This window comes from Dasypus novemcinctus, chromosome 16 (assembly GCF_030445035.2).
Source record: "Dasypus novemcinctus isolate mDasNov1 chromosome 16, mDasNov1.1.hap2, whole genome shotgun sequence".
Classification (NCBI taxonomy): Eukaryota; Metazoa; Chordata; class Mammalia; order Cingulata; family Dasypodidae; genus Dasypus; species Dasypus novemcinctus.
Window position 1 is genome coordinate 58,078,784 of NC_080688.1, and position 8,477 is coordinate 58,087,260.

An 8,477-nucleotide genomic window follows, 5' to 3' on the forward strand; every position below is an offset into this window, starting at 1 on the left:
AAGAATGAACTCGTTAGCTCTCTGCTGAAAGCTGCTCATAGGCCATTCTTGTTTTCCACCAGTCACTGACATCAAACAGGTAGGACTCTGCTCTCCCCGGATCTGGCTGTTTTACCCCCTACCTGCTACAGGCTCTTCCATGCCCTTGTGCACTCATACAAGTTGATTTTTTGGTCTGAGATGTGATCGACCCCTCCTGTGTCACCTGGCTAGCTTCCTACCCACTGGCTAACTCACCAGTAGCTCTGTAAGCATGCTTCTTTCATGGGAGCTGCTGCATCACCTTGATCTTGTCTAGATAGAGGGGCAGAAACTGTGCCATATCCATCTTGGTTGCCAGTTCTGGGGATACATATTTGGCTTGGTTTTACTAAGTACAGATCTCTGCTCATATTACTTCTCTTTTTGGAATCTTCTTTTCTCCTAAATCTTCTCCTCCAGCCATGCTTTCCTAATCCTGCTCTGTTCTGTGCTTGGTGAGCTCCTTTTTATCTTTCAGTCACCCCTTTTGTGAAATCTCACCTAATTCTCTTCCCATTCAACCCATTCCAAATAGCTTGAAGGAAGCAGCCAGGCTATATTCACAATTTTGTTCCTAGATCCTAGCCCAGGCTCTTAGTACATGTTTAAAGAATGAATATTAGTAACTTTTATTTGTAAGATACTTTAAACTTTATAAAATTATTTTACCTGTACTATCCCTTTTGATAAAGCAAGCTAGATATGCAGGTAGGGAAGATATTATTAAACATGTTTTTATAAGTAAAGGGATTAAAATTCAAATGAAATGGAACCAGACCAAGATCAGAATTAGAAAGCAGAGGATTTGGGATTCATACCAGGACTTTTCACTTAAATTGAATTGTTTGCTTCTTTCTTTCACTAGTCCCTTCTTCATGAACTCTAGAAATCCCACCCATTCACCTGGGATCTACTGATGTCCTCAGTATAAATGCTTCCATGTCTATCCAAGTTTCCACTGATCTCTTGCTTCTCTCTTTTCAGGGTCACATGCTAGACATGTGTAGGGACAGAGAGATGACATTTATTGAGTTCCTAGGTACTAAGGATTTCATATCTGTCATGAAATTCTTACAGAAACCCTTTGCTCTATTGAGGCAGTTCCCCAGAAAATGCCATTCTTAAAGCTAATCCATCCCTGTGCAGATACCCCTATTGTAGGTGGGGCCTTTGATTAAATCACTTCAGCTAAGAACCTTTGATTAGATTGTAGAACCCAGGGTGGGTCTTAATCCTCTTACTGGATGCCCTGATAAAGGGAGGACTAAAAAGCTGCAGACACACAGAAAAAAAATCTGTAGAGACAGAGAAACCCACTAAGCAGAGAGAATGCCATTAGAGCAGGAAGCTGAAAGCTTCATGGCCCAGAGGAGAAGGCAGGGATCAGCAGAGTCGCTGTTGAGTCCTGCCATGTGACAGGAGTTCAGGATTGCTGGCAACCAACCAGAGGTGGGCTCTGATTGGCCTGGCTTGGATCATCTGTCCCCACCTTAGTGGCTTGGGTTGTATGACTGAGAGTCCCACCATGCAGCAGTTACGGAGATGTCTCATGCTGATCTCCCTTCAAGAGAACTTGCTGTGGGAACATAGCCAACTGACAGCCTCCAGTTGCCAAACCTTGGATCTACTGCATCCTTTACCTCCTGCCTCATTTTCACTACTCCCAGCAATGACAGAGCACAGTGGGGATATTCAAACCAGACCACTCTACCTGACAAGGGATTCCTTTAATGGGCATTTTTGGCTCAGCAACTCCATTCAACTGGCTGAGATTCTCTCAGAATTGTAGTCTGAGACTCTTCCTACCCAATTCTTCTTTCCTTTTCTCCTTTCACAGATGTGAAATTTGCATCGTGGTCTGAAAGCTCTTCCTGCCTATTTCTCTTCTCTTCCCCTTCATCCTTCATAGGCATTTCTTCCACTAAATCTCTTCCTTGGTGTCTACTTGGAGGGAATAAAATGAGCAGACCTCAGACCACATGGAATGGGGGTGAGATGGTTCATCCAAGGAAGGGACATCAGGCAGTGGAAAGAAACACATGCCCACTGCTGCATTTTTGGGTCTCTGTCTGGTATTGGTCACTCTGTAGAGATGAGACAGAGCAAGTGACAATGTAGAGCAACTGAGCAGGTTTCAAGCCTCCTCAGTTGTCTTTTAGGAGAGAACCGATAATTACTACAGACAGCGAAGACATGCAGTGTCAAGACAAAGACATGACGTCTTGGTTTGTTGAAGAGTTTATTAAAAAGAATTAATCCAGGGAAGCAGACTTGACCCAGTGGTTAGGGTGTCTGTCTACCACATGGGACGTCCGCAGTTCAAACCCCGGGCCTCCTTGACCCGTGTGGAGCTGGCCCATGCGCAGTGCTGATGTGCGCAAGGAGTGCTGTGCCACGTAGGGGTGTCCCCCGCGTAGGGTAGCCCCACATGCAAGGAGTGTGCCCTGTAAGGAGAGCCGCCCAGCGCGAAAGAAAGTGCAGCCTCCCCAAGAATGGTGCTGCACACACGGAGAGCTTACACAACAAGATGACACAACAAAAAGAAACACAGATTCCCATGCCACTGACAACAACAGAAGCGGACAAAGAAGATGCAGCAAATAGACACAGAGAACAGACAACTGGGGTGGGGTGGGGTGGAAGGGGAGAGAAATAAATAAATCTTAAAAAAAAAAAAAAAAGAATTAATCCAGACGCACAGCCAGAGTTGTTATGTGTGCCATTCTCAGGTCTCTAGAGGCATTAGCTATAAAGCCACCTGTCTTATTTCTATTGAATTGCCTATTTGCTGCTTCCTGGGTCCATTTTACTTTTCTTTTTCTTTTTAATTAGAGGGGGAAAGAGCAGTATAGCCTCTATCTACTCATCATTCAGAATAGACAAAAGTGAATATTTTGTTTTAAATGCCTAAGATTTTTTGGGGGGAGCTGGGGAGGGTTATTGTTTAAAGATTGTGCTTTCTAAGGGGAACTTTACTGGGACCAAGAAATGCAAGTTTTTTTGATGGAGAGCAAGAAGAGTCCCCCCCACTCTCCTCAAGATATCAACCCTGGTATCCCATTGCTTTTTTCACAAATATTCCATTCAAGAATCATTCTTTCATTCTTTAGAGGAAATTATTTAAGAGTCTATTGTTAACATACTAGTATTCCAGAGAAGAGTAACTCTGTAATTTGATCATATTTTACCAGCTCTCCAATGAAGCTATTTATCAACTCAGATTTCCAGATGGCAATTTACTGATAGCCTGACAGGAAAGGGGCAGTGCAATTTCAGTGAAATCAGGAGTAAGGAGAGGAGATGTCTGGGGCACAGGGTACTGTCTCAGTGGGCGGGCTCAGAAGGCCACTGGATTTAGGGGTGTGAGCTATCTGGGGTGACTGGGAACTTTGGGAGAGGCACAGTAAGGTGAGAATTATGGGGAGACTGATTAAATAGGGAGGGATGTAGACAGAGGATTTTTGCTTTCTGATTTTGTCAAGGGCCTGACTTGGCCCTGCTTGCCTCTGCAGGAAAATCTGCAGGAGGCACAGTGACATCTTGAGCAGAACAGGTGGTCGCAGCCTCCCTTGCTTCTCCCCAGCCAGGAGGAGGCTAACGTCCAGCTCCTGGAGAGGCCTACTTGATTCACCAGGCAGAGCGTGACGATCTGAGAAACTGTGCCAACTTTCTGCCCAGCCAAGCTGTGAAACCAACTGTTCCTTGTTTTCCAAGTGTTGTGCTGCTTTTGGACTTTGCTCCTTTGTTTAGGAATTGGATCCAAATCCCTCTCCTTTGGACTTGCTTGATCCTCAGGCCTGAAGGCCGGCCAGTATTTGCTATTATCTATTCTCCTGACCCCACATTTAACAACCTTATAACCATACCATACAGTTAGAAGTTAATTTCTTGTTTTCATGTGGCACTGACAAATACTGCCTGATTTGATGCTAGGAGCAAATGAGCAAACCTCTTTGAATTTGCTGGGCAGGTGGTATCACCCCTTACACAGGTGTAGACGTGTAGCCTGAAGGAGTCGACAGAAAGCTGGTTTGTGGAGCCCACTTCCAGCCTCTTCATCTAGTGTCCAGGGTTCCTGCCTGCATTACATCTTGGACTTCACTGAGAAGGGTAGAAAATACAATTCTGCTTTCTATTGGACAAAATCTAAACACCTGTGAGACTTTTCAGTTCTTTGTGATTCTCAGATAGCCCAAAGAAAGAGAAGGGCATGAGCTAGAGCAAAGGTAGGAATTATAGAAATAGATGGCCATGCCTGTGATTTAGTAGGAGATCATAAGAATAGGATTAAGAATTAGCTGTGTGATGGGGAAATGGACTTGGCCCAGTGGTTAGGGCATCCAACTACCACATGGGAGGTCCGCGGTTCAAACCCTGGGCCTCCTTGACCCATGTGGAGCTGGTCCATGCACAGTGCTGATGCGTGCAAGGAGTGCCATGCCACGCATGGGTGTCCCCTGCATAGGGGAGCCCCACGCACAAGGAGTGCACCCCATAAGGAGAGCTGCCCAGCGCGAAAGAAAGTGCAGCCTGCCCAAGAATGGTCACACAGAGAGCTGACACAACAAGATGATGCAACAAAAAAGAAACACAGATTCCTGTGCTGCTGACAACAACAGAAGCGGACAAAAGAAGACACAGCAAATAGACAAAGAGAACAGACAACTGGGGCGGGGGGGGGGGGGGGAAGAGAAATAAATAAATAAATCTTTAAAAAGAAAAAGAATTAGCTATGTGACATTTATTAACTCACTTAACCTCTCTGAGCTTCTCTTCTCTTGAACAGGAATACTAAACCTGCTATGTGTTCCTCAGACAATTGTTAAGACAATCAAATGGGTCTGCAAAATAAAAGAACCTTTGCAATTATAAAGCACAATCCAAATATAAAGGTATGTCTCAACTTTTGAATTCTTTGCACATAGGTGGACTAAATGTATTTCCATAGGAAGAATGAATGAATGAATGACTGATTTGACACTTTTGAATCCTTTACATCTTCATGATCTCTCACAATCTGACTTCTCCAATCTCTTCTTATCCCCAGTTACTCTTTGATTGAGGGTAGATTATCTTTTCTGCTTTTCTTTGACTCCAAAGATTTGTGTATAGTCACCAGGCACTACTTATAAATCCTAAGATGTTATTCACCTGAAAATAGGAGAGTGCTTTCTGAACCAAGTGCCTTATCTCCTACCCCTGTCCTTTCTTCTACTCCACAGTTTTTAAGAAATTGTTGTCACTAAGTTTGTCTAAAATGAAACTCTTAGGCACTACTAGGAACATTTTATTGATTCAAAGAAACTTAGAGCTAAAAGAACGTTTAATGCCGTCTTAACCACACTCCTTATTTTACAGATGCAGCTGCTGAGGTTTACAGGAATGAAGGGCCGCAGTGGGCTCATTTAGCTAGTTAGTGCAAGAACTACTTAAATCCAAGGCTCTGGAATTCCCAGTGCAGCGGTCTTTCCAATTAACAAGGGCAGGTTGCAGAAAGGGAAAGCTGAGGGACACCCCAGGATTATCTGTCCTGGGGGCTTTCCTTAAATGGAAAGTGAATGTCAAAAGGTTTGTCTTTGGTGCCCTTACCTCCCAGGTTTGAAGACCCTCTCTTTGAAGACTTCCTCATCCCATACAAGGCCTTCCAGTACTCTATCCCACTGAAGCTAAATACTTTTGGCATTATTATTTTTATTATTTTTCTGATTTATGTTTTAGGGTACTAAGGATTTAGTGCCCACCATCTTGTTGTGTACATTCTTTCTATACTTGATTTCATTAGTGGATGAATTCAATTGATGACTCACCTGCCCAGTTCCTGAGGAAAATCCCACAGGGTGTTGATCCCAACTTTGTGGAGTGATGTAGCAACTATAGAATTTCATAGACCAATCTAAGCAGGCTGGGAAGAATATCAGTGGTCATATTTCCAGTTTCCAAGGATTTGAGTTATTGAGTGTGCAGGTTAGCCTGTGAAATGTTGAAGGACCTCAAGTATCAATTGTTCTTATAAAAGGATTCTGGAAACACAGGTGCCAAGCAGACCATTCATTCACGCAGAAGTGACCAAGCACAGTCAAGGGTATTTTTTCTCTCTGTGTTCAGGGTGACTTTAGCAGGCATCCTGAATAACTCATAAAAGAATTTAGATTTCTGCTTTTGCAATACAATTACTTGCTCATTGCGGGACATAAAGTGTTTAAGAAAGGATCTTTCAGAGCGATGAAGCAGAAGCTCTGGAAGTGGAATGATTTCACGAGCCCTAGCAAAGTCTCCAAGCCATAACCAGACACTTCCTTTTAGTCGTGGAAAAGCATAATTATTCTGAATTCCTAATGTTTACAGAGTATAGTAGAAATTGCCATGCTTTCACGTTTATGATTTCTTTTAAGCATACTTTCTTTTATTGATTTCTTCAATGACTATTTACTGGGTTCCTACTGAGTCCTTAGCACAGCAGGCAGGATTGTTATCACATTTTATAGATCAGATCAAAGTTAGTCATTCAGCTAATCAGGGGAGGAAACAAAGCTTGACCTCAGGGCCTTCTGATTTTGGGTTCAGTGATATATCGGTTGTGTGTTATGTGTCAGTCCTCCTACCACAGTCCCCCATTCCTCCAGAGCTGCACTGTGTACCCATAGGAAGAAGCAGTCTAATAGGTACAAAATTCCAGTGCTGGATTTAAACATTACAGAGGAAAACATTCACCTAGTTGCTGAAATTTTCACTTTTAACCATTTGTGTTCATTCTGATTGTCCTGTACCCATGCTATACTGGTTGATAAGCATCACCCTGGGGTAGGACTCCATCACAGTTCAGGTTACCTTGTCTTGGAGCTGAACCAGCTGCTCAGTGTTTATCAGAATGACTCCAGCCTCTTCTTGGCTCAGACATGGTATACTCATTTATGTGTATCCTGAGGCCCAACTTCTATGTCAGGCCCTGGATATGGGGCAGAAGGGTGGATTGGAAAGAGTACTGGACGAACCTCAGTTTCTTTATTTGTAAAATAATAAAGTTTATTTTATAGAGTCCTTCTGAGGATCAATTAATATATAGTCCGTGGAAGCATTTACTAAATGGCAATACACCATTATAAATAAAAGGCCTTTTTTATATACAAGAAAATGTTAAGCACACTTATTGTACATAGCATCTTACAATATGTCAGCAGGTACAACGATTTGTATACTTTCCACATGAGGGAGCTGGGTCATTGCTTTATTCTTAGCCCCCTGCACAGGGTCTAATACATGGCATGTATCTGAAGAAAGAATAAATTAAATAATAGTATTTATACTCTATGATAATATGTAGATGTCAAAGGAAAAGCACAGAAAATAAGTTCTAAGGAAGTTCACAGAAGGGAAAAAATTTGCTAAAGTGGAGAGATGTTACAGCAATTCTAAGTAGGCTAATTTTAAGGAAGAACTTTCTAAAAATTGAACCATTAACCATGAAATGAACTATCACAAGGTTATCTTAAAGAAAGTAAGCTTCCTGTCCTGGAAGTATTTAAGAGAGACCAGAGGAACTACCTACCTATCAGAAATCTTCTCAACATCATGTTATGAAAAGCTGATAATCTTGTTCTTGTGCTTAGTACCTACATGTTTTCAAAGTAGTTTTACATTTATCCTTTCATATGATTCTTACCATGATTATGATTCTGTGAAAATGATAATAATACATAGTAGGTATTGTTCTACATATATTAATTTATTGGTATATTATTACTTATAATGCACATGGATTCATTTATACCTTACAAAATTCTGCAAGGTAGGTTGGTATTATTGGCCCTATTATACAATGAAAGGGAGGCAGGAAGAAGTTAAATAACTTGTCCAAGGTCACAGAGCTTATAAACGGCAGAGACAGAATTTGCAGACATGCTGTAAAAGGAGCATCTGTGTACTCATAACCATTACACTATGTGGTAGAGGCAAATCTTGATGCCTACCTAGGCCTGGACTCAGATGTACATGAGTGGGGTAGACAAAACAAAGTGCCTGCCCCATCTAAAGGCATCCCACTGCAATTTCAGGCAATTTTTGCCATGCTGCAACGTGTGTTCAGTGCGGCCAGATCTTCTGAACTTTTTTTAAAAAACTTTTTGTTGTGGTTAACATACATACAAATCAAAACTTCCCATTTTAACTACTTTCAAATGTACAATTCAGTAACATTAGTTGCATTCTCAATATTGTGCTACCATCACCAACAGCCATTAGATCTTAAGAAATTTATATGGCATCACCCAGATTTTATAATGTGTCAATTAAATAAATATATGGGTTAATATGCATATGTACAATGTATATTTCCATATACTAAAGGAGTGGTCACCGCAATAAACCAAACACATAGGCTAGTTTTGACTTGCTTGCGCCTCATTCATGACCTCTTTATTAAAACCTAGGAACCACCTTTTCTAACATGCAGGGAGAAA